Source organism: Nilaparvata lugens, chromosome 1, assembly GCF_014356525.2.
Source record: "Nilaparvata lugens isolate BPH chromosome 1, ASM1435652v1, whole genome shotgun sequence".
Classification (NCBI taxonomy): Eukaryota; Metazoa; Arthropoda; class Insecta; order Hemiptera; family Delphacidae; genus Nilaparvata; species Nilaparvata lugens.
The window spans coordinates 16,865,497-16,891,404 of record NC_052504.1 but is presented as its reverse complement, the minus strand read 5'-3'; the positions used below and the strand labels follow the sequence as shown (position 1 = coordinate 16,891,404).

The window sequence follows — 25,908 nt, the reverse complement described above, 5'->3', positions numbered from 1 at the left end:
AATCAATGGTGAAGCTCATTGTAATAATTCAGATAAGATAAAAAACTCGATATCATGTGAATTTAACCAATACCTACTATTAATTAGTAAGTAATAGTAGGTATTGATTTAACACTGGCAATATTATAAGTTGAATTATTCATGGCAAAAAAATTTTAGCATTGCACTGTACCAAATTTAATTTCAATGGATTGATGGAGGATACGTCGGGTTACTGAATCCTCAAAAATTGGAACCCTTTAAAAATATCGGCTCACACTGAGCAATATATTAGATCAACTAACTAGTTATCACGGATAGCTGAAAGCAGTTTCCTCGATGTTTAATAAGTATGAATGTAAATGTGGAAATATACAGGCAGGCTTCAGCAGTAGGGTGGTGTATATTAAAACACTATATCTTTTAGCCCGAGGTCTATTATGAATAGCTCATAGGACCGTGACCGCCATCAATAGAAGCCTTTTATACTGAAAAAATACCGTAGATCGATACAGAATAAAAAAATAAAACCGTATTTTCTGCAACCCAGAAGCCCAAAGCCCAATAGTGCCTTCAGTATTCGCACAAAAGACCAGATATGAATACTGTCTGTTATTCCATTCTTGATAGTATCATTTTCTGTCAGTGAGCTGTTCTGAACCACTGATTGAATAAAACAGTGTGATGCATTCACCTCAACTCAATTCTGTCTCTCACCAGTCCATTCATTCTTGCATTATTCTCCTTTCTCTGGATAAAGATCAATATGAAAATCTATAAGAATATTTCATTTAAGCATCGCTATGAGGGATTCGCCTTAGGACAACAAACAATCCAGTCTTGGAAGTGAAGTATAAAATGTACAGATAATTTCAATACACATGCAAGGGAAGAGTATGAAACAACCTAATCAAAATTGTAGAATCAGTCACCAGTTTTGGACAATATCAATTCTGAATAATTCATATTTGTGCGAATCTGGTGTTGAGCAAATTCTTCAGATATTCATATGTATATGTATCTAAAGATATATACAATACCAATACTATCTATAGGATTGCAAATCGCTCTCTGTGTTCTGACCCTGAGTGTCAGACCCGAATGGAGAATTTCCAGTTTCAGATAACTAATATTCAGGAGGTTGTCTGGTGCAAGTGGAAAATTATATTCCAAATTAATTTGGAAGTGAATTTTCCCAAACCAACATCTCCCTCTCTCTCTTGATGTCAACATGCCACAAATAACCCTGATGGTCAAGGCAATATTAATTTGATCTCGCCCATCTGAAAGTGGTTAGCACAGTTCAGCTTTCATGAGCCTAACAAGCTCTACGAAGCTTATCGGTTGTGTTTTGTATGGGATGATAGTAAGATAACAGATGGATGATATGATAAATTGATAATGGACATATCGTATAACAATGCTTTACTGGTTATTACTCACTATTAACTGCGAACAATGTATTTGGGCTGAGTCTGTTATTATTTTAATGAATTGACTAACACCGTTTTGTTTACAGCACTTAGTTTGGTTACCTTCAGATAATGAGCTTCATTGTAATCCGACCCAACATAAGCGCCATTGAAATAAATTGGTATCAAATGCGATTACTGAACTCAAGTAAAATTCCCTGTTCAATGTCAAGGGTAGTATATAGCTATATACTGTATTCTATGTATTACTCTCAGGTTAATCTAAACTTTGAGACTTAATATTTCTATATACTATTATAAGCCCTATTGTTTCCATAATGCACGATATATCAGCCTAATTCGCTTTGCACAAGGTACAATCCTCTGTTCCCTGCAATCATACATATCATATCAATTCATAGGTCACTTCTATTTGATAAAGAATATGTAAATTTGTATGTAATGTAAAGGATCTAGTATAAGATCTCTAGAAATATCATATTGTATGTATTCTTTATAATAATTTTAAAAAGGGCCCCGTATAGCTCACCTTAGGTCATGGTAGGTATAGATTGGGAATCGGCTAATAGGAATAAATTCAATATTTCCAGTCACAATAGTCGAAGAATTTTTATAAGAGATGCACCTTTGCCAAACTGCCGCGTTTTTTTTCTCACATACAAGTCACTTGTCACAACATGAGGATTTGATCACGTCTCGAGACACGAAACACTTTTTTCACCCTTTCACGAGTTATGCCGTCATGCACCAATAACTTTCCTACATTTATTATTATTCAACTGATTGTGTGAGATGGGGAACTAAACCGGTAAACAATATTTAATTTCAATGTAGAAATATTTAATTTTCATGTTATTTTTTTTAGGCGGCTGGATTAATAAAAATTTGGATTCCATTTTTTAAGTCTGTTATCTCTTGAAATAAGGCTACTGTGGTTTTATTGGCTAGTTGGCAGATAACAGGCTTGTCGCCTAGTTTTTAAATTCCTATTTTGGCTATTTCTTCATTTTAATCTTAAGCTTCTATCAATATTCTGCTTCCTATAAAGTATTCTACCATTCTATATGATAATTATATTATTGGAATTTCCCCCTCTCTGGAAACATTTATGAAATGCGCCATTACAATAAGTAAGCATGTCTTGTGATCATTTCAATTTCCATGGTTTGATTTTTTTTTTTTTTGTTAATGGAACATTATTTCATTCGCTTCTATCAGGAGATAGGTTGAGGAGTTTTGTTATCTGACTCCAACACTTTGATTGCAAAGTGAAGTGAGACTTGGAGCGTTGAAGGGATGTGATGAGTGCTGTTTAATCCAGGCTGTGCGTGAGGTTTGATTGATTGATTGATTGAGTACTTTATTTATGTAGATTACAATATATACTGGCTTATACACTTATATACAATAGCTTACAATACAGCAAAATTATAGATGAATTTACATAATATAGACTAAGAAAATAATTATTGAACTGTATATGATATGAAAAAGCAGTTTGTAATATAATAACTATAGATAATAATCATATTGTTATGCATCTACATAAATTGGCGGAGCTTTGGACATATCAATGTCCATTCTTCGGAAAGAATATTAAAAATATCCTCCCCACTAACTCTCTACCAAAACGTTAATTTCGTTATTTAAACTAAGGATTTATTTATTAATGGAAATATTGTAAAAGTTTTAATCAATATGAATATTAAAGAGAAAAAAAACAGAAAATTGATAGAGTAAAATAATTATATAGGTAGATAAGATCAAATAATTGATTAATAAAATGAAGTAGGCTGAAAGTAGATCAGGGTTATCAACTTTCAGTAATATACAGCATTATGCAGTGGATAATTGAAATAACATGAGTTTATATAATGTATATATATATATATACAATTCGTTCTATAACATGGTTTAAAGGTTTGTATTTGTGGGATGGGTGGGGATGGATGTCATGTGATCGTTCTAGGGCCGGACAGTTTCAGTCATTTGTTCCAAAAGATGTTTTTTTAAAGTTAGGATGAAGCTCGCTCGGCTCTCGATGGACCTGATAGAAACAGGAAGTGCATTCCATGCACGACAGGCACTGACTAAGAAGGATTTTGTGAAAATAGTAGTTCGATGATTGGGTATCCTTAAAGTACTTTCTCCGGTTCTAGTATGTGAAGCATCTATCCTCCTACCTTCAGAGACAAATTTGAAATCATCTTTAAAATAGTTCGGATTACCGTATTTCAAGATATCTCTAACAAGCTTGACTATTCGAAAAAGCCTCTGATCGGGAAGCTTTAATGTTGAACTAGCAATGTGGGCTGGGGTGATATGATCATGGCGTTGGAGAGAGTAGACGAAACGTAGACAATAATTTTGGCAACGCTGTAGTTTATCATTCAGAGTGACTTGCATATCGTTAAGAACAGAATTACAATACATTAAATGTGGGAAGATGAGAGATTGAACCAATAATAATTTAATGTTTCTAGGGAGGATATCGTGCATTTTCTTCAATGCATGCATGGCTGAGAATACCTTTTTACAAGTTTTGTTCACTTGTTCTGACCAGTCAAGAGTATTATTCATAATAATGCCTAAATTTTTAACTGAGCTACAGTAAGGAATGTCATTACCGTCTACACTAATTTTGTGAATCGATTCAAGGTCAATATTGTTTATAAGACGAGAATATCCAATTATAATGGGTTGTGTTTTGATGGGATTAAGCTTAAGGCCATTTTTCTTTGTCCATTCCACTATCGAATTGATATCCTGATTCATTATTCCAACTGTTTCATTAATTTTTGTTATGGGACAGCTTAAATAGATTTGAAGGTCGTCTGCATAAGTATGGAAACTGGAGAATTTGATAATGGAAGAAAGGTCATTAGCATACAAAGTGAAGAGAAGAGGGCCTAAAATTGAACCTTGTGGTACTCCATGCATAACGTTTTTCCAAGTTGACTTTTTGTCACCGACAGATACACATTGTTTCCTACCTAATAGATAGGATTTAAACCAAACTAACGAGTTGTGACTGAAACCAAGAATAGCCAACTTATTCAGAAGGACTGTATGATCAACAGTATCGAATGCTTTAGAAAAATCAAATAGGGTGAGGATGGTGCATTTTCTTTGGTCCATAGCTAACCTTATATCATCAGTGACACGAAGCAGAGCTGTCTCAGTTGAATGGAATTTTCTAAAGCCTGATTGAAAGTTATGAAGCTTACTATTGTTGTCTAGAAATTTTACAACTTGAGCATGAATGAGTCTTTCTAGCACTTTGGACAATGCAGGTAAAATACTGATTGGTCTAAAATCCTCAACTTTATTGGGTGATGGAACTTTATTTAGAGGGCGAACCAGAGCAAACTTCCAGTTTTCAGGGAAAATGCCTTCTTCAAGTGACTTGTTGAAAATGTATGTAATGGTTGGTAAAACAGCAAATAACATCTTCTTGATAAATTTAATAGGAATTTTGTCTACACCCATAGCATTACTATGAATACGTTGAATTGCTCTGAAAGTGTCTTCTTCTGAGATTGGATGGAAATGAAATTGATCAGTGATTGGTAAATCTAAGTTTGTAACCTGCTCTTCAAGATCATCAATGTGATTAGCAATGACAACTTCATCGCGTTGGTTAGAGTGTGAAACGAAATGGTCATTTATATTATTCAATGGTAAGTCAATTTGTGGATTCGATTTCTCTTTGCCAAGCCCGAATTCTTTTATTCCCTGCCAAAGTGATTTAGAGTCTTGTCTATTGTTTGTCATAAACGAATTCAAGTACCTAATCTTTGAGTTCCGTAATTCCTGTTTAACCCTATTTCTAAGGCTCCTATACTCTATCAAACTGTCCAAGTCAAATGTCTTTTTAAATTTTCTATGTGCTTTGTCTCTACGTCCCATCATCTTAAGTGAGAGTGCAGTTGCAGTTAAGTGAGAGTGCAGATCTTTTGAGGTGAGAGTGCAGTTGATAGATAATACCTACTACAGATGGTGGCAGATGCTTCTCTCCCTTTGACAGGAAGTTGAAGGCGAGGTCAGTTGGCTTTGAGTCGTTGTTTGATGTCAATACTAATTTCAGAGAAATTCGAGGCCAGTTCTTGATTAATGTTTTCAGTATAGACCACAGAGCCACAGATGATATGGCACTCACAGAGGGTGTGACTCACTAATACCAGGATGAAGGCTGCCTTTGACCTATGAATGATTGAAATTTCAGACCTGGATTTGAATGTTATAGCTTCCAGAATATCTATCAATCCAATCAATTATTTCATCTAATCTAATCAGATGATGCATCTGTAGGTATGTTGTTGGAACTATCTAAATTTTTCATTAAAGCAGTAAAGGAAAAGAAATATTAAGAACTTTACTTACTCGACTCAAAAATATTCAATGTGTGTATAAATGTCGCTCAAATTAGATTAGCATTTGTCATAAAAATAACCTTATTACCAATTCAATCTATTTCATACACTTGTCATTATTTTGATAAATCCTGCATATCAGCTTGGGCAGGGAATTTCTCCCTAATTGAATTGAATTGATCACCTCCAACAAGAAAAATAATAATCGAAAGGGGTTAGCGATTCAGGGACTAGTCACTGTTCCAATTACGAGAATGTTATTAATTTTAAAATTAAGTTATTCATGATTGAACAAATTCTCAATATATGAAGTAATAAGAGTATACAGTAAGGTACAGTATATATGAGGAAATAGTTAAGTATGCGTGTGACTCGTAGGATGATAGGATGAGAGTTCTCTGGGTATCAAAGAGTTTCAGACGAAAAGGTAATCGTTAATATATTAGAATAGAATGACTTTTCATATTTTGACGGGGTGAAGTTTGGACAGTGATGTCCACTGTACCTTTTAATCAAGTGAAATTTAAATTCGGACAACATCTGTAGACTGGCTGGCCGCTATGATTTCGTAGAAGGTGAATGCTGCTATCCAGAGATTGTCAGTTTGGTTTAAGGGTAAGAATACCTGACTTGCAATTGAAAGGTACCGGGTTCTATTCCCGGGCTGACAAATGAATTCTGGATAGTAGCTCTCATCGAATTTCCATCTAGCTGTTATCCCTGTTGTAAATATTTTCAGTAGCAGAAGTCTTCCAGGTGATTCACAAAATTCAATTAGGATTTACATGATGTCTGAGCACACACGAAAGCATGCTCCTGTAAAATAGTAATTTTATTGAAATAAAGTGGATTTTTTGACAATATCTATAATCTCTTCAATTAGGATTTTCGTTAAATAATAAGGATAATAATATTGGAGTAATAAATTCTTCCAATTCTCTTCAGCGATGGTTCAATTCCAGTGACCGTTATGTAAAGTTAAATATGTTAGTGTACAAAAGTTTTTTATTTGAATTCATAGTTATTTATAGTTTATTACAGAATTTGCAATTGAAAAAATTTAGAGGCGAGTTTGATGCAATATTGATAATGCCTCACTCAATACATTGAAATACAATGACATCGATTATAGCAAGACGCATCTTCAACGTTGCTCAAAGCGTTTCACAGAACATTCCCGAACAAAGATTTGTTTGACCTCATTGTTTGATGTTTGATCACAGGATCCCAGAGTATCCGGCCTCTGATAGATTTGCCTACCATAGATTCTCTTGTTCACCAATATTGATTGTTCGATCATAACAAAAAGCTGATCACTCCTAGTCCTGAGCTTGAATATTCACAAATCACATCATTGCACAGTTTGAAGTTGTTGATGAGATTTAAAATCGTTTGAATTAGTACATGTCAAATCCATACAGGAACGTAACCTGCATTGTATTTCATGTATTCATTCATTGTAACTTACATTATAAAGAACTCTAGTCCAATCTAATTTATATTCCTCTTTTTCTCATTCATTAGTATAGGCTGTAGCATAGACAAAGGATAAGCGTAAGCGTAAGCCTATTTGTTTGTCTCTGGCTATAGTATCATATTATCGGAATTCAAATTGCACTGAATCTCCATTCTCATTAGCTGTATTGTCATTTATTGTGAATGAGCCAGAATATTCAATCATATTATAGCAAATATTATCATATTGCCAATATAATCTCTCTCACTCTCTCCTTAACTCTGATAGCAGTATTGTACTCTCATATTAAGCAGCATGAGCAGCAATAGTATACTTCAAGAGCATGATGTATCAGAATTGCTTTCCCTGAGTTTATCAACTACCATATACTGTACCTCCCAAATCCATTACGGTAGCGACTCCAGTACCTACAATATTCTCTCTTGCACAATATTGGGTTTGATGATTTCTATGTATGAATGTATGAATTCCACAGCCTGAGGCATTTCAATAGATGGATTCAACTATGAAACCAATCGAACAAGCCCTTCATGGGTGGAGTATTGTCGTATCTTGATGCAATATGCAATTTCACAAACTCCTATGAATATTTTTCCTGGTATTCACTTTCCTGAATGCAATATGAGCTCCATCGTGATGAGTACTGAGTTTATAGTTTATATAATTGTTTTGATAGTTATAACGTTGATCAGAGTTCGAAGAAATTGAAATTAAATTATAGTTATCAGCATTTGACACGTGAAATTCAATTGAAGTACTTTAAAGCTGGGTTTCCTTACTTCGCTATTGTCAATGCAATAACGCACAAAATACCCGTAATACATACTCGTAAATATCCCTTCTCCACTTATCCAGTACTCCTTATTAATTTGACTTGAGCATGAAAATTACAAATTGCATGGATGAATAGATTTAGTTATTTTTTTAGTGTTGTGTGAAGTAGAAATTGAAACCATGAATCTCAATTCCCCAATTCAATCACCACAATTTCGAAACCCTCAAATATCGCCCACATTCTACCATTATAAATATTTTATCTATTCCTCATTATATACCACAGCTATGGATTTATTGATACATGATGAAAAATATTTTGATGGAGAAAAGTATTTTGTATGAGTATTACCAGATCAATTTCTTGAAGCTATCAATCATCACTTAATTGAAAAGCCTTTCCAATAAGCTTTCCTCATCACGCAACATAACAATATCAACAATACTGAAAACATAACTTAATATATAACAATAAGTTCATTCAATGAACATGAACATGTAGTTTGTAATTCATGCTCATTGTAGTTCACGCTCATCGTACTTCACGCTCATGTTGAAGTTGTGAATTTCGAGCAGAAGTTGATGGCTTTGTGTTTATGATTGAGTTTCTCTGCAGTATGCAGTAGTAGAACGGACAAATACACTCTTTGAATCAAAGATAGATAAACTCACTGACAGAGGAATGGTTCATGCATTAGTTAGTGCTTTGAGTAGTTGGCAACATACTTGATGGAAGTGTACTTGCTTGAGACAAGTTTATTTATCATTACACAGACTACTCACTACACGAGAAGCAGTATCGAGGGGAATTGTCTCGAGATATCTATTGACAAAACAAACTTCAGATTCTACATTGGAAGCAGAGAAAACGTATACTTTGATTGTTTTATTCTATGATTGAAAGGTAACATTGCTCAGGCAGAGATTGAATCGATGATTTTATAATGGAAGAACAACAACGAAATCGAAATCTATGATGTGTGGAGAGATTGGGTGCGAAAGGTAACATTGTGGAAGGTAACATTGCTCAGGCAGAGATTGAATCGATGATTTTATAATGGAAGAACAACAACGAAATCGAAATCTATGATGTGTGGAGAGATTGGGTGCGTTTATAAACATGTCTTCTCTTGTAGCATGTCAAGTATATTGGTGGATACGTGCCAGCTGCACTTGTATACTCGAATTTATCACTGCCAGTATCAGCGTCTGTTATCTGTGTCATCTAGGAGTAAACAGCAACCAAATAAGCTGGAGTTTTGATTTTTCAAAATGGATTTCAGGTTTCAAGTTTTTAAATATTTTAAGGTTTTTATCGAATGTGAGTGGATTAGGATAGTCTTTCTACAGAGAATGTTCTTGTTCTTATTATTCATATGACTATTGACACAGTTACAATAATGCAAACGGAGTGAGAAAGAGCAAACAGAATTATGAGCTGTGACCTGCTTTTTGAGATTAAGAAGATCATCAAAGTTAGCCTAATCACTAATTTGACCTATACCTATGATTACAACCTATGATTATAAGGATTTTGTATGCATATAAAAAATCGCAAATCACATTGTAATGCAAACACAAATCTCTCTTCCCACTTCCAACTACTAAAAATCGTAAAATATAATATTCCCTGTAAAGAGGAAAACGTTTGAAAATTGACAAGCACTACAGAAAGCTGAATGAACCAAGGGAAGTCTAGGGAAGAAAAGTTCGAGAAAGGAACTGGAGATCAGTCAGTTCAGGAGTCACGAAGTTCAAGGATCAAAGAAACATCATCCCAGTAAAGTGATCTCTTTCTTCAGAAAGCAGTGTACGTGTCCTGCCTAGGATAGTACCAAACAACGTTTATTTGCCAGTATTTTTATAAACAGCTTTTGAGCCGAAAGAGATTCTAAATCTTTTCAATTTGAATCACTGATCGATTAAGCATTCTGTGCTTGAGTGCTTTAGTTTGAGTATTGTAATAACAACTTTAATAGATCATTCTCTTTTAGCAGTAAACATTGACTAAAAAATGTATCAGTCGAAAGAATGAAAAGTGTGGAAAAAGAGACTTTGAAAAGGATATGCCTAAGTTGTTTGAAGGTCCACCACAAGGTGAAAATACTGCCAGCGTGCCAGGAGACATGTTGTGGGGGAAAATATCCTGACTTAAGAACTTGAGAAGATGGTTATCAATATAGGCTAAGCCCCTAAAATCATCAAAGCGAAATTATCATTGCCAAAAGTCAACATTTGTTTACTGACTATCAGGACAAGCATCAGAGGAAGAAAATAAATGTATTGCAATACTTTTCATCATTGCATTGTTTTCAATGATGGTATCATTTTATTTAGTATCTGAATCGGACAAACTAGATCGATAGAATTTTGTCGAGGCCTATGTCATGTTTTTATCTTCAACTCGAATTATATACAGACTTTCAGAGTACATCTAAAGCTATGAAAATTACTTATTCATAAACTATAAGTCTTTTGTCCATTGCAGTTGATGAAGTCCAGTTTAACCGGATAGGAGATACGGTTATAAATTCGAAAGTTGATAGTTCTTAAACTGATGTTGGAAGAGTCTGAGTGTAATTTAAAAACAAACCAATCAACTAAATTGAATCCTAAACGTCGACAGGATGTACAACATTTAAAACAAATACGTTCTATCCCAGTGCTTGTTGGCAACAACGCAATGTAGTATGTTAGTAATGAACGCTTTATGATTTTTTTAAATAGAAAAGTAATAGGACTCTTTCATTCAATCCCAATTACATTTAGAATGAACTAGAAGTCTAATGCAATTACAGATTGGTAGAAATTGATCACATAGATATATCCAGTTTATTGCTTTCTTTCTAGCAAAGTTTTAATGATACTACAAAAAAAAAGTTAAGACCGATGTGTCTGTGAGTGGCGATAAAAGATTCATTCAATGTCGACTTCAATCATTGATTAACTTCTTCTAACTTTCGTACTGGATTTATTCTTGGATGTAACGGGAAATGTTTGAGAATCGGAAAGCTGATTGAATAGGGATCTCAGTCAACATTGATAGAGTTGAGTTGTAATTACTCGTAGTCAAGTAGGATTCTCTTGTAAAGCCATGATTCCCCAATGATTCAATCCTGAATTATCCAGATGCACTATTTTCGGTCTCACTACATAGAATCTCATGTGAGCTAACAATGTGAACTCTTCCTTGCAGTTGCATTCACTTCCATCTCTTGCTCATCGTCTACTCAATGCAGTAATAACTGGAATCTTTGCTAGAAGTTGGAAGTGTGTTTGAGGTAGCAAGATTCAGTTGAGGTTTCAGCTTATTCACCTATCTGCTTAACTTTATATTGGATGCACTATCCTGATATATTGTGAGGTCGATGAGTCTCGAATTGAAGATCAGTATGTAGATTTCACTTTTTATAGACTAGAAATATGTCATCATTTGTTGAATAACTACATTTATTTTATAAAATAATGTAGTAATAAATGTAATTATTATATAAAAAACTCACATTTTTTATATTATTCTTCATCAATCATACGATAAGTACATCATCGAAATGATAGGGAGAGTGAAAAGAAGGTGACCTTGTGCTATTCCTCTTTCAAATTTAGATAAGGTTACTCATTATTATTGGATGCCATTCACCCAAAATAGTTGATTTTTGCAAAGTTGTACTTTGACTAAGAAGTTATGCAGAAGACATAGAAGCTTTATAGAATTCAATATAATGGAGAAATCTCATAAATTTATCCGAGAGGAAGAACAAGTTATCAAAAAACGAGTGCTCTTACGGTGGAGCAATATGCTGTGAAGACTAAATCATTTTTATCTATAGTATGATGTTTCCTATAATAGTAGATAAAAATATATACCGTGTGATATTGAAGTATGGAAGGATTTTCGTTATATGTTATCCTTGGAATACAAAATTTCAAAAAAAAACACTTACACAAACGTTGACAAGCAATTCATGAAGGGATACTCCTGCCAGATCACATGGGAATCTAGTCATTAAAAGGTTTCACATACATACAGACAAAAGCAAATCAGGTCGAGATAAAACGTAGACCTCACTACGCTCGGTCGAATATACATGATTGAAAACGCCGAAACTCAACTATCAATTAGATTTTAAAATGAGTTTGCATTTATTGAAATTTCATAGAAGCTCAAATAAGTTCATAGACTATTGAAATACTTCCTCTAAGATGAATAGCTAACCTACTACTGTAGTTATTATGAGTTGCGGACATAATTAATCAATGTTACACACCTGGATATTGGGTATCCAACTTATTCAATTCATCACAGAAGACCGATTTTACTGCAAAGGCATCATGTCAAATTGAATTTCTCCTGTGAATTTTGAGATTATTCACACTTTCTAAACCAAAACTGGAGAAAACAAAATGAACAAGATTGGTTATTGAATAAAAAATGAGCTCAGGTTGGGAGATAAATTCAAGTGGGTGAGCTTTCCCATCGGGACTTCTACTTTAATAATGAGCAATTATCTAAAGAATAATTAAATCTGAAATTTGTATTTTGAAAGTGATAACACAGACTGTCTGTACTTAATACGTCGTAACATGTTTGAGAATTAATTAATATTTTTACAACACGCCTGATGAATTGGTGACGTCTATGAGTGCGGGAGGGTGAGAAGGAACTCATCTGTTCCAATTTCCATTGGACCATTTTCGTGCAGTTGACTATAATATAAAAATCCATCACTTTTCAATTATTTTTTTATTACCACTTCCATTAAATGGTAGAGATGCCTCAGAATGATGGTAATCCGTTTTTTATGTAATCATTTTGAAGAATTTTGATTATCATCCATTTAGCATTCTATTGATATCTTAATCGACGGCTTTGCTTCACTGTAATTGAGAAACGACCAAAAAACAAGAACGAATAACACTACAATTGATAGAATCAGAAATACTGATATAAGACAGGTTTTATTGGTTGCTCCTCTGCATGAAAGAATTATTCATAATAGACGCAACTGGTGCAGTCATTTGGATAGAATGCCACCTGGAAGAATGCCCCTTGAAGTCCAAAACTACACACCTACAGGAAAAAGAGATGTAGGGAGGCCAAGAAAGAGATGGGTACCGGAACAGGTTCATTAATAAACCTAATCCCTGAAGAGAAGATGATAATGATGAGATATATAATAATATGAGCACATAACAATCCTACAGATAGGGTTTTCATTAACAAGTGCTCTTATAACTCCTATGATACAATCTAAGCTCCGCAGATCAGAACTTGGCTTGAAGGAGGTTGAATCTCAAATTGTGGTAAAATATTCTCACTCCTCAATACACCCGAAACCAGCAGTTGTTGCAATGAACGGGTCATTATTGTTAACTAAAGCGAGTCTCCCTTTCCGCTTGTCTATGCAACCAATGCACCCCAACCGTTTCATGCATGTTTAAACTTTGGTTTAGTTCATGTACTTGATAACAACTTCACTGCTTGTTTGCTAGGTCAAGTTACTTTCCGGATCAAAACTTTGTAGGTCAACTCTGGAAGGTTTCAGTTCCATAACCCGTCTTCAAAATACAGGCCATAAGCACGTACAATCTAAAATGTTTAGCAAATTTACTGTTTGTGAACGCGGAATCCGGTAATCCCCACCTTACTTCGCTATTTCACAAATCCGTTCTTTGGTGGTAAGTGGTTATATTTTTGAGTGTTTTATTATATGTTAAGAAGTATTAATTTTATCTAAAATTTTTAAACATACTTGAAGTCAACTTAACAATTCTAAACTCCAGGAAAACTGAATGCTGTAAAATCGATAGATTTTCATTCCAGAAATGGGTTTCAGAATTCACAAGATCACGTGGAATGTTAAGAATTGGTGAAAACTAGAAATACACAGGAGATTATATGGTTACTAAGTTTTCACACAAAAGAAAGTATCAAACAAATGAATAATTCATTTATAATTAATAATTTAATTCATTTATAATCAATAATTCAATTATTGTGGAAGGGTTCATTCCAATTGGATGCATAATCATTCATGATATGAATTACATAGCGTGATAATTATGAATTCTAGAATTTTCACCGAAGAGCATATTCTTTTAAAAAATCCTCCAATAAATATAACATTATTAACATCTAGAATACATATAGAACAATTGAAGAAATATTTTTCACATACTGTATCTTTTGTAAATAATAATTATTGTCAGTTAAGGTGATGAATAGCCAACAACACTTTGCTAAAAAATTGCTAAAAAAAGAAACAGCCAAGTAATGTGATATACTACTCACGTAGCATTGACGAAGTATTTCAATTATCCTATACCAAACAAGCCTCTCAGAAGTTCAGAAATAGTATTTTGCAACAAATTAGTGATGTTTTAATATCAGGTAAAATATTTTGGTGGAATATCAGGTGAAGTTCTCTGGTTACGTGTTTTGATTAGGCTATAGCTATTTGTTATTTCATGTGGTATTATGCCTACATGATATTCGGCAGCTAGAAATTTGTGAGAAAGCACAATCAATGAATAGAAGTGAATGATTTTCAATTAGCACTAGAAGTAAAGCATAATAATTTCCTTGAGTAACCACAATATCATGATAAAGAAAGTTTCTTTGTGTAAATGTTTGAACCGCGAATGCTTTCAAAAATAGTTTGGTGTGTATTTCAAAAGAAATACACCTGTAACTTTACAGTTTCGAAAATTTGATTTCTAAAAAATTTGTTGGTAAACTAGTTTGGTATTTGAAATAGATAGAATGTGTTTGTATTTTTCATATAATATGATATGTTAATAATTCACATGCAATGCAAAGTGTGATATTAGCTGATCGTCCAATGTTCATTTTCCAAAATAAAATTATGAATGAGTTTGTTGTTTTCTGAATAATTTATTGTTAAGCTGCGTTTACACCAAAGCTATTAATTAGATGTTAATAACTTAATCCTTATAGATTCTATTAGATTGAACGGAACTTGACAAATACATATATTCATCATGAGTATGATTATTTATGTTCCATCCAATAGAATCTAAAATACTGTATTGAGTTACTAGCTGGCCCGGCGAACTTCGTACCGCCAAATAGTTTATGCAATGTAAATAACTTATTCTTCATAGATTCTATTAAATTGAACATATAATATCATACACATTATGAACATATGTGTTTGTCAAGTTCCGTTCGATCTAATAGAATCTATAAGGACGGAAAAATTGACATTTTGTTAATAACTTTGGTGTAAACGCAGCTTCACTCAAAACATGCAGGGGATCTAAGACTCTTATAGAAAATCTAATGCGTGACCTTGGAAAAAAGTTGGAAAATTAATTGCTTCACAAACTTTTAAAATAATTGGTGAGTGACAATGAACCCTGATGTCGGAATTATAATTGAAGAATCGTGGGTTTCGATAGAAATCATTGGGTACAAAATTGATTAGTTTTATCAGTAATAACTTCAAATACCAACTTTTAGAGAAATAGAAACTTGACCTACTGAAATCTTGAAGACTTGAAAATAGGCCTATAACCATCCTCGGTAAATTGAGTATTGGGAATCGATTAATAATAAGACTGAATAAGTAACTGAATATATATGTGACTAATAACTAAAATATGCAATAACCGTAACTAATATAAATTTAACTGATATTATAATAAGTAACTGTCTTCGGGGGATTTTAATGGATTTCATTTATACAGATAATTATCCAACACCAAAATAAATAATTTACTGAAAATCAATCAATTCTAAACACTGAAGACAGCACAATTATTCGAAACAAATCAATGTCTTTAACCTGAGGCCGCACTGCTGGATGGTTACACACAGAACAATCATTTTGTTTTTAGTCGGGCGTTTAGAATAAAATACATGGGTGGTTATGGAGCAGCAAACACTCTTTTCTACTATCTATCGACGGCTGTTGGATGACGCAATGATTATAATAGCTAATTTTTATTTCTGTGTGTGGCCAGCTCACAAATAATCTCCCATAAGTATTACATGCAAACTTTGAAGGACCGTAGGAAAGAGTCCTGTAGTAGGATTATAAATTTAATAGGCCATAAACCTGGTCCTGAACATAACGAACACAACTAAAAAAAATAAAAAATCATAAAATTTGATGCACACATGAAAAAGTTATTGAACGTCAAAATTTGAGGCTCGACTTTTGGTGTAAACGCAGCTTTAGAAACGCTAATTCAAGAACTAACTGTTTCTTCAAAACAGTTTCAAGTTTGATTACAGGTTGAAAGAAGGCTCACCTGAAGTATCTGCAACAGAAGCTGACAGTTCACAAAAATTCCAAAAAGACAAATTAGGAAACTTTTATATCCACCTCACATTAACTTTTCTATCTGCGACTCTGAGACCTATAGCAATGTTAGACTGTTAGAGTTTCGCACTGAAAATAAAAAAGGTTCACCAGAATTATGATAGCTCCAGACAAAACTAATCATTAACATGGAGTGGGTCCATACGTTTTTAACTGAATAATACAATCTACTAAATTGGTTTTAGTGATAAAAAGGACGAAGAAAATTAAAGAGGAAGTTTGAACTTTTTTGTTTGAGTTTACAAGACCCTAGGTGGATTACCACTACAACAACTTCTGACTCCTATTTTCTATGTGGAAATGTCTCAACCAATTTGACACATTTACGAGACAGTTTTTGTTCAATAATCCTGTTCTATTCTGCAGTAGTTTAGCAGTACTTACTAATTATCTTGAAAACTACAATCCTCACCTACTTTTAGATCTTGATATTACGGATTGAAAAATAAAATAAAGTAGATGTATATATGGGAAAGCCTACCATTCTTTCATTTGGGCTCTTTATTTATAAACTGAGAATACTTATTCGACCATCGTGAAATTTCCTTGCTCAGAATAACTCTTCAATTTGCTAAGTAGGATTGTTCTCGAATAATCATAGATTTGTTGAAAAATGCTGCAGTTGAATCATAACTCAATCACAAATTCAGTGTGCATGAATTTATGTTTCCCTCATGTTGATGTTTTTTTTTTGTACACCGTGATTTTCTACTTTCAGTTATTTGATTGGGAACGGGAATAATGTTAACAATTAATACAAAGTACATAAAGTTTGGGTAATAGAGCTCCTGCCTTTATCCGCATTAGACTCATGAACAGCAAGATGTTAATTGTAAAATGATATAATTCACATCATGATTAGGCTTTTTAGTCACTAATAATTTTATTGGCCCATAATTTCTTAAGAAACATCCTACATTCAAATAATTGAATATGTATACTACATAAATAAATTATTTTATTGAAACTCATGAAAATTAATCTATAAATTTATCGATTGAGGTTTATCGATTGAATTTATCGATTGAACTATGATGATAGCATTGTGTTCATTAATTTTTCGAATCACCAAAATGAAAATGAAAATCAACTGACCGGCAGTTGTCAAGTTATTATTTCTGCACTTGTATATGTGAACTTGCTGAGTATGACAGCTAGTTTTCACCAGTTTGTAGCAGTAAATCGCGAGCTGAGACACCGAAATTGTATTTGGACGGGACTTTGCGCGCGACTGAATTTCGTCAGCAGACGTCGAGACGCTAGATTGCTCACTGAGCATGCGCTAAAATTTTCCCGGGCGTCGACGCAAACTCAACGCGTTACGCTCCGTCTTGCGTTATTTTCAACCTTCACTCTGACCCAAACTTGATGAAAATCACTATCTCTATTCTCATCCAGTCCGGGTTCAGGATCTAGTTGACTTGTTCTTGCTCAGTTTTGGTAACTTCGCACTTAGCGCATAAACTGCGTTCAAGTTCTACTTCAACAATCTTAGGAAAACAATACACAGTTGTACAGTAATTTGAAGTGGCAAGTGGCATAACCTAAGATTTGGCAGCAGCTTAACTCCAAATCAAAAGTGATAGGGCATAAATTGCCTCATCTGTCTTGATCTGTTGCCTTGTCTGTTGATCAAAGTCCAAAGTACAAAGTCCATATTATACTACTTATAATATGCTGGTGATTAACACAATTTCAGATACAGAAATGATTCTTGGGAAATATATGAAATAATACTATCAAAATTTGTACGATTCAGCCTACTGTTCTTTCTAATTTTGGGAAGTGAGGTCTGCCTGAGCTCATAATAATAATTATCAGAAGTTATAAGGTATTAATTAATTGAAAAACTTATTCGATCGAATCTATATATAATATAATAAAACAAAAATGAGTTCACTCATTTATTCATCCATCCACTCACTCATCAACGGAAATAAGAATCTTCTATAGATCAAATGCGTTCAAATAGGTTGAGTTGGCCCCGTAAACCATTTGAGAAAGGATCTTCCAAAGATGAGTCCAAAATCAGCGTTTTTCAGCAAATTCTCACGTTTTCTCAGATTTTCAGAGAACAAATAAACAGAGAATGTTCAAATTGGAGACTATCGTCTACTATGTCTAGGATATGAATTTAGAGAGGGATCCAAAATTACGAAAAACCCGGCGGATTTTCTTCGGTTTTCCATTGATTTAAGCATTTTTCCAAAAGTGAGCTTTTTATCAGAAGAGCTCTAAGATTACTCAAAATATAACTCAACATTAAAGTTTTCCCGTATTTTTCTGAATTTTTACAGATTTTCAAAGAACTAGCTGACAAAAAATTTTCAACTTTGGCACACATGTTCAGCTGAAGTGTACAAATACTGATGAGTTGAAAGTGCTTTGAAACTACGCTGAAGATACGCTCAAACTCTGCATTTTCCAGGGAAAAAAATGAACAAAAATTTTCAAATCTGGTACAGAGGTTCAGCTAGAGTCTGGACACCTAGTGTAGAGAAACTGGTGTGAAAGCTTTGTGTATAGAGGGCTACTTAATTTCGCCAAAAAATTAATTGACTTCAGTTCTTTTTTGAAAATCGTTCTAAATAGGCCCATCAATCTTACCAACGAAATCATCAACACCTTTTTCATGTCCTGCTAGGAAATCAGAAGTCATTCAATCTCACATAGCAAGTTCCATTTTTAAAAAAAAAAAAAAAAAACAGAACATGTTCATCTTTGATCGACTATTGAAAACGAAGAACAATACTGCTGCAAGACTGTTAAGAACAATTTGATGCTTTGGAAATACATTTTCCAGCTGAATGAATGGCTCCTGGAAATGTAAGTTACATTGAAAAGATTCCTACTTCTTGATATGCACTGAGAGAAAGCAGAACAGGTGAGAGAAGGTAGCAGCACCTGGAGAAAAGAGGAAACGAAGAGTATTATTACAGTGCTTCACCGTAATCATTGCAGAATGCTTGAGATATTTGGGAAATTTCTGCTTTCTCACTGAATTAATGTTGACAAATATCCATGGTCACAACGATGGAAACGCCAATACGGTGATTTTTGTATGAATAATCAATGAGGAGAATATTAGATTTTCCATTCGGAGAACAAAACTCGATCTCCTTCCGTACATATTCATTTTTCCTATTCCTTGCACATGTGACAGTTTGAAGGCCTAGGCCCCAAGCCTAAGGTCATAACCTCTCAAAAACTTCAACACACCAAGCATGTGTTGATATCAATCAAGGCATTCAAGTGGACGAATAGATTAATTCTTCTTTTAGAAATTACTTTTCCAGACTGGAAAAAAATCATGTAAAAGTTTATGCAACATATTTATTTTTAGTATCAGATCACAAAGTGATAAAATTATTAGCAGCATCAGTACACAGAGCTACCTACGTCAGTACACAGCTTGCGAGCGAATAGAGCTCCATCAAATGAACCATTACACTAATACAAGTACAAGTAGGCTAATTTAATCACATATGTAAATTCAATTGTAGAAAATACAAGCAGAGAAAACTTCTATAATTTGTATTCTGTGATACAAGTAACAAATATAAGAAGCAAAGTGGGAGATGAGTTGGTTTCGTTATGAACTAATACAGTAGTGCCTTTCAGCAAAAAGAAGGAGCCACTAATTGAATTGAATTGGATTGAATGATTATCTTTATTTTGACCTAGGAGTGCGAAGTTATGAGGAATGAGGGTAATGAGGGTAATGAAGCGGAATCAGAGAAAAGAAGAGTAGGTATGGTAGTGGAGAGTTGAAGGATGAACCTTTTTCGACCCTTTATGCAACAATACCTTGTGGACAGGCAGTGCGGCCCCGTCCCGTTTCCAAGACCTCTAGTTTCTTTCCGTTTTTCAACATTTAATGTTGTTTCATAAAATGGTAATTTGCTTCAAATGATCTAGTTGGAAAACTTGTGTGGTTTGGTTACTTGGAGCTTATTTACTTTCATATTTTTGAAGCCGGTAAGGAATACTTTCAAGGAAAACTTCACAACAAAGTAGAAGGAATTCTCTTTCATTCTCTGTGACTCAACCATTTTTAGATACATTCGAATATTTTGGTGTCTTTACATTGAAATCAGATCCAACAGTATTGAAACAATTATCATCTTTTTGAGTGATATGGAATAGATAGGTCTAGTATTGATTGAACCTCATCAAATGAAGCTGAATCACTCGATTAATGATTGGTCTTAATGCAAGTGACATGATCAGGAGCGAATCTCTTAGCTCCATGACATGTAAAGGGACTTGTAATACGATGGACGGTGAGCGAGGATAACCATTTAATATTACTAATGGATCGGTTTCCAATTAATGATTCATCATAAATAATTACCTCCCTAACTATTTTTGTCAGTGGCATCGTAAAGTGTTCCTCTATCTTATATAATTTCCTCCACATCGATTAGTTGGAGATATCAATTTTCTACAGTATTTTACTATTTGTAAAACCTTGAATATTCATTTTTTGGCTGAGGGTGATGCTCTCACATGAGCCTTAGGCTTGTTCGTGAGTGATGAGATGGATGATGATGAGAGGTGTGTTTTGATTAAAGTGGATGGGAATTTTTATAAATTTTCCAGAGAAGAGCCCCAGAAATCAATGTATTTTTGACCGTTGCTCTACCTGATCTTGTACATCTCTCTCCTCAACCCTTTGAGTCCCAGGAGCCGATCTCATCGGCTCATTGAGGTAATTCAGAAACATTGAGGTAAAATGAAACCAGTAATTTCATCTTGATTTACGTAGACCATCCACATACAGATACAGTACTTTTATTTGTACAATTAATTTATATAATTAATTAATTATCAATCAATTGAGCAATTAATAATTGTATTATATCTCATCCTACAATGATTAATATATTATACCACAGACGGCTTGGACAGATTATACCACAGACGGCTTTAAATAATAAAAAATCATTATTATTGTTATTATTGCATCATTACTCGTCAGTATCATCATTTGTCCAAGTCGATGACAAATGCTAATCACGTGAAAAACCCTCGTTTATGGTTTACCATTGTTTTTATTGATAATTGTTCATCAATGAGAATTCATTGTGATTCCATTAAATTCTGTTGATTTGTAATAATGTGATTTTTGTTTCACACCTCACTCGAACATGAGGATACTGTCGAAGCCAATAGGCGGCATAATCGAATTGAGCTGAAACACAAACAGTAAATTTGTTATGACAGCAGTGTGCCAATTAACTTCGAAGCGAAAACTCTGAAATGAGATTTCAGAGCTTTTGAATCGCTCATGTGCGATTAAACAACTTTACTTTCGATTTGGACCTATTAGCGGTTCCTTTTGCCAAAGCCCCCCGATACTGGTTGTTAAATTTTGATATTTTTCATTACAGTATATTAGGAAAACAATGGAACGGTGACGAAACGAATGAACAGTTTGATTTGAACTTGACGATCCTCCGAGTTTCGAGCACATTCATTACAATTAGTCTACACCGAACTCTAACGCTGAATAAGTCCAGAAAATCTAGTCTTTCTCTGCTGTTGAATAATTTATTTGTTCAGTGTTCATGCTTGAACGCGCTGAGGCTATCAAACAATCAAATATTATTCATATGGAAATACAATCATGGTACAATTCAAAAACAATCATAGTCGCAGCACGAAGTATAATGAACAGCAGTATTATTCCTCTTTTCTGTGATCAAAGCTTTAGCAAGAGAATGGTTAAAAACATTGTGATGATATTCGAAAAATATATTAGGCACAAGGAATACTGGCGAATCTAAAACGACAATACTTTTGAACTCTTCAAGGAGATGCAATTAAAATTTCAGAGTAATAGAAGTCATGAGCGAATTCAAGAAGACTTAATGAAGGAACAATACTTTTGAACTCTTCAAGGAGATGCAATTAAAATTTCAGAGTAATAGAAGTCATGAGCTAATTCAAGAAGACTTAATGAAGGATGAGTTGAATTGAAGTAAATGAAATCAAGAAGTGGTTCTAATTTTCCGAATATTCCCTTGATATACTGCGGATGAAATAAATTTCACAGTCCCAATAGTATTATTATCAATTCCAACATAACTTTTGAACTTATCATAAATTATTATTGGGGGAATTAAAGACATGCGATACATATATTCAGGATTCAAAAATGGGCTGTTCGATTAGAAAATACTTGAATCGATTAGGTAGAACTTATTTCAAGGATTTTAAGATTCGCACACTCCCTGATCTATACATTTTAGAGGCCATCTGTTTTATTCATACAAATAAAGATCGACTCAACACAAGGGAGTTGTTTCACTCGTACAAGACGACATCCATCGAACAAGCATAGTGATATCGCCCCATGATGGGCTACCACGGTGTGTGATGCTGCTCCAAGGTGTATGTATGTACTACTATATAGGCCTACTCTTGATGCTGTTCTGCTTTCATAAAAAATACATCACATTATGTATGGGAGGGGAGTAAAGAGTGCCGGAATTCGGCTTTACAACTCAAGGCTCATCAATTCACAGCACATCTTAAGACTTACAGGCGATAAGTTTTAAGTGGAGGAAGAGTTAGTTGTTAGATGAGTGTCCTTACTCTAGTAATAATAATAATATCGTGTGACCTGGCTGGCTCAGGTCTGGTGTCAGAGTTTTCAGGTCGCAACTGATCAATTTCAGGGCCTCTGACATGACCTAACGACTGCTTTTTAGGCAGCCGGGACCGACAGCTTAACGTGTCCATCCGAAACACGGGAGTGGCCCGAGAAAAATATCTTGCCCGGGCTGGGATTCGAACCCGGGCCTTTGGATTACAAAGCCAGCATCTAATCCACTCGACTACGGCCACTCCCCTTACTCTAGTGAAGAATTATTGTTCATTGTAAAATGCACAGAATAAATAGGAGATTGATAATTTAGGACTTGGACATAATTGAAAAACCCATATACCCATTAAAATTATGGGCTGTCAGTAGGATGATGAAAAATTAAATGAAGGCAAAAATAAATAAATAAGGCTATTGTTTTGTACAAGTTCAATACGCAGGGGATTTAGGACATCTTGAATCAACCTGTGAATGATTCATTGTAGAGCTTTGCTTCAAATAGTAGTAGTAGTAGTACTAGTAGTTCTGTGAACAGTAGACCTCGCGCAGTTATAACGACGTCCCAAACCATAAGCACATCCACACTGATACACTATTTATTTGATCAGATCATGCTTACACAAGATTTAATTATCATATAATGCTTTCCGGAATTTAGCGCGAGAAAACCAGAAGACATCAAGGCGCCCAGACGAGCTCTTTGCATCCTATTTAATAGTGCATAAAAATTGCATTCAATGAGGCATGCAATTTATAGTCTACATAGCTGCTAATTTTTTACCAAGTTACATTGAGATATTGAATTGCACGCGTCATGGCTTGCAATTTATAGTCAACTGAACACCTGATTTATTATGATGAATAATTCTATAGTCTGATTTTCACTCTAATGTTGACGTATGAAGGAGGCTCCTTTTTCCTTTTATATTATCATTGGAATGCAAAATTTCCAAAAACCTTGTATTTACGTCGACGCGCAATTTTAAAAGGAACATAGCTGTCAAATTCCATGAAAATCTATTACCGCGTTTCGCCGTAAATGCGCAACATATAAACATATAAACATATAAACATTTAAACATTCAAACATTCAAACATTCAAACATTCAAACATTCAAACATTCAAACATTCAAACATTCAAACATTCAAACATTCAAACATTCAAACATTCAACATTCAACATTCAAACATTCAAACATTCAAACATTCAAACATTCAAACATTCAAACATTCAAACATTCAAACATTCAAACATTCAAACATTCAAACATTCAAACATTCAAACATTCAAACATTCAAACATTCAAACATTCAAACATTCAAACATTCAACATTCAACATTCAAACATTCAAACATTCAAACATTCAAACATTCAAACATTCAAACATTCAAACATTCAAACATTCAAACATTCAAACATTCAAACATTTAAACATTAAGAGAAATGCCAAACCGTCGACTTGAATCTTAGACCTCACTTCGCTCGGTCAATTAGCTTATCAGTTCTAAAATGCGTCACAATAAAAAATAGCATCAAAGCCTTACCTTTTCATAAACCGGAATAAAGCTTCCTTCCGACAAGAAATCCAGGTGACGCACCCATTTTGCAACAATACCAGTACAAAATGCTCCTGTCATTCATGCATTCATTCATCAAAACTGCCTCCCATAACATGTCCACACGCAACCTATAACCACAGTAGATAAAAGCAGTCTGTGCTATGTCTGTGTATTCATTTCTGTGTATTCTATGTCTGTGTAACTCATTTCACATCATCGACCATCTTCTGTTACTGTTACGTTCAACAAGTGGATCAACATGAATTTTCTACAAGTTGGTAGTACTAATAAGAATACTTAATAATATTATTTCATGTTTGGTAGTATGTACCTGTCGCAGACTGATATACTATACCTCATACGTAACATCGTTGACTTCTATTCAATATTGCACTGGACTATATAATAAAAATTTGGCAATTAGAAAGCCCAGTGAGTACTAAGATAGAGGTAGGTCGAGACGCAACAAAGTGCAATATACTAGGATTTGCAGATGATCTAGCCGTATTGTCGGTGAATATGAGAGAAGTTAGATCACAGATTGAGAGTCTTGAACGTATTTCAAAGAAGATTGGTTTGAACATATGAAAAAACTGAAATTATGGCAATAGATCATTTATGTGTGAACAAGATCAAAATCAATAATAAAGAATTAGAAGTGGTTGATCATTTCAAGTACTTGGGAGAAATTATTCACTGCATATTGAAGGAGAACCGAACATGACAGAACCGAATAATGAAAATGAAAAGAGCCCAACATCTGACTTGGAATATCTACAATAAAAAATGTCTCTCTATAAAATCAAAAATTCGCCACTATAATAGTGTAGTCCGACCAGAAGCGCTCTATGCGTGTGAAACTCTCTTTCAAATCAGAAATAAGAACAAGACAGATCAGGTGAACAAAACAGAGAGACGGTCTATAAGAACCATCATAGATAAAAGCTATCAAGAGAATGGAGTCTGGAGAATTGCAACCAATGAGACAGTCTATAAGGAAGTAGAGCCCATCCTCAGTATAATGGAAAAAACAAAGAATTCCTCTTTTTTTCCATGTTCTGTGAATGTCTGAGAATCGAGTTTTGAAACAGCTTGTAATGCGTAATTTAAAAAAGAGAAAATGTGGCGAGTATGTTGATGAACTGAAACAGGACCTTCAAGAAATAGGCTTGGAAGTTGAGGATGCCATTGATAAAGTGAAAATAAACCATTTATTGGAAACGCACATATTCAATTCGCCAAAAATGCACAGGGAGATTGTGATCACTGATGCAGAAAGACGACAACGATCCGAGAGAATGAAGAAATATTGGGCTGATGGAAAAGCCAGACAGCTTCAGAACCAACGTTTT

The 25,908-nt window shown here is 34.1% G+C and overlaps 1 protein-coding gene across 1 annotated transcript in view; it reads right to left on the bottom strand.

Annotated features, from left to right (window-relative positions):
- The window catches only part of LOC111052157 (pyrokinin-1 receptor), a 119,555-nt gene extending 101,955 nt beyond the window's left edge, over positions 1 to 17,600 (bottom strand). The window contains exons 1-2 of the mRNA XM_039432288.1: positions 17,480 to 17,600; positions 16,314 to 16,453 (exon numbers count right to left, since the gene is read on the bottom strand). The gene's annotated coding sequence lies outside the window, so the exon portion shown is untranslated. The remainder of the gene's footprint in view (positions 1 to 16,313; positions 16,454 to 17,479) is intronic.
- Between the last annotated feature and the right edge of the window lie 8,308 nt (positions 17,601 to 25,908).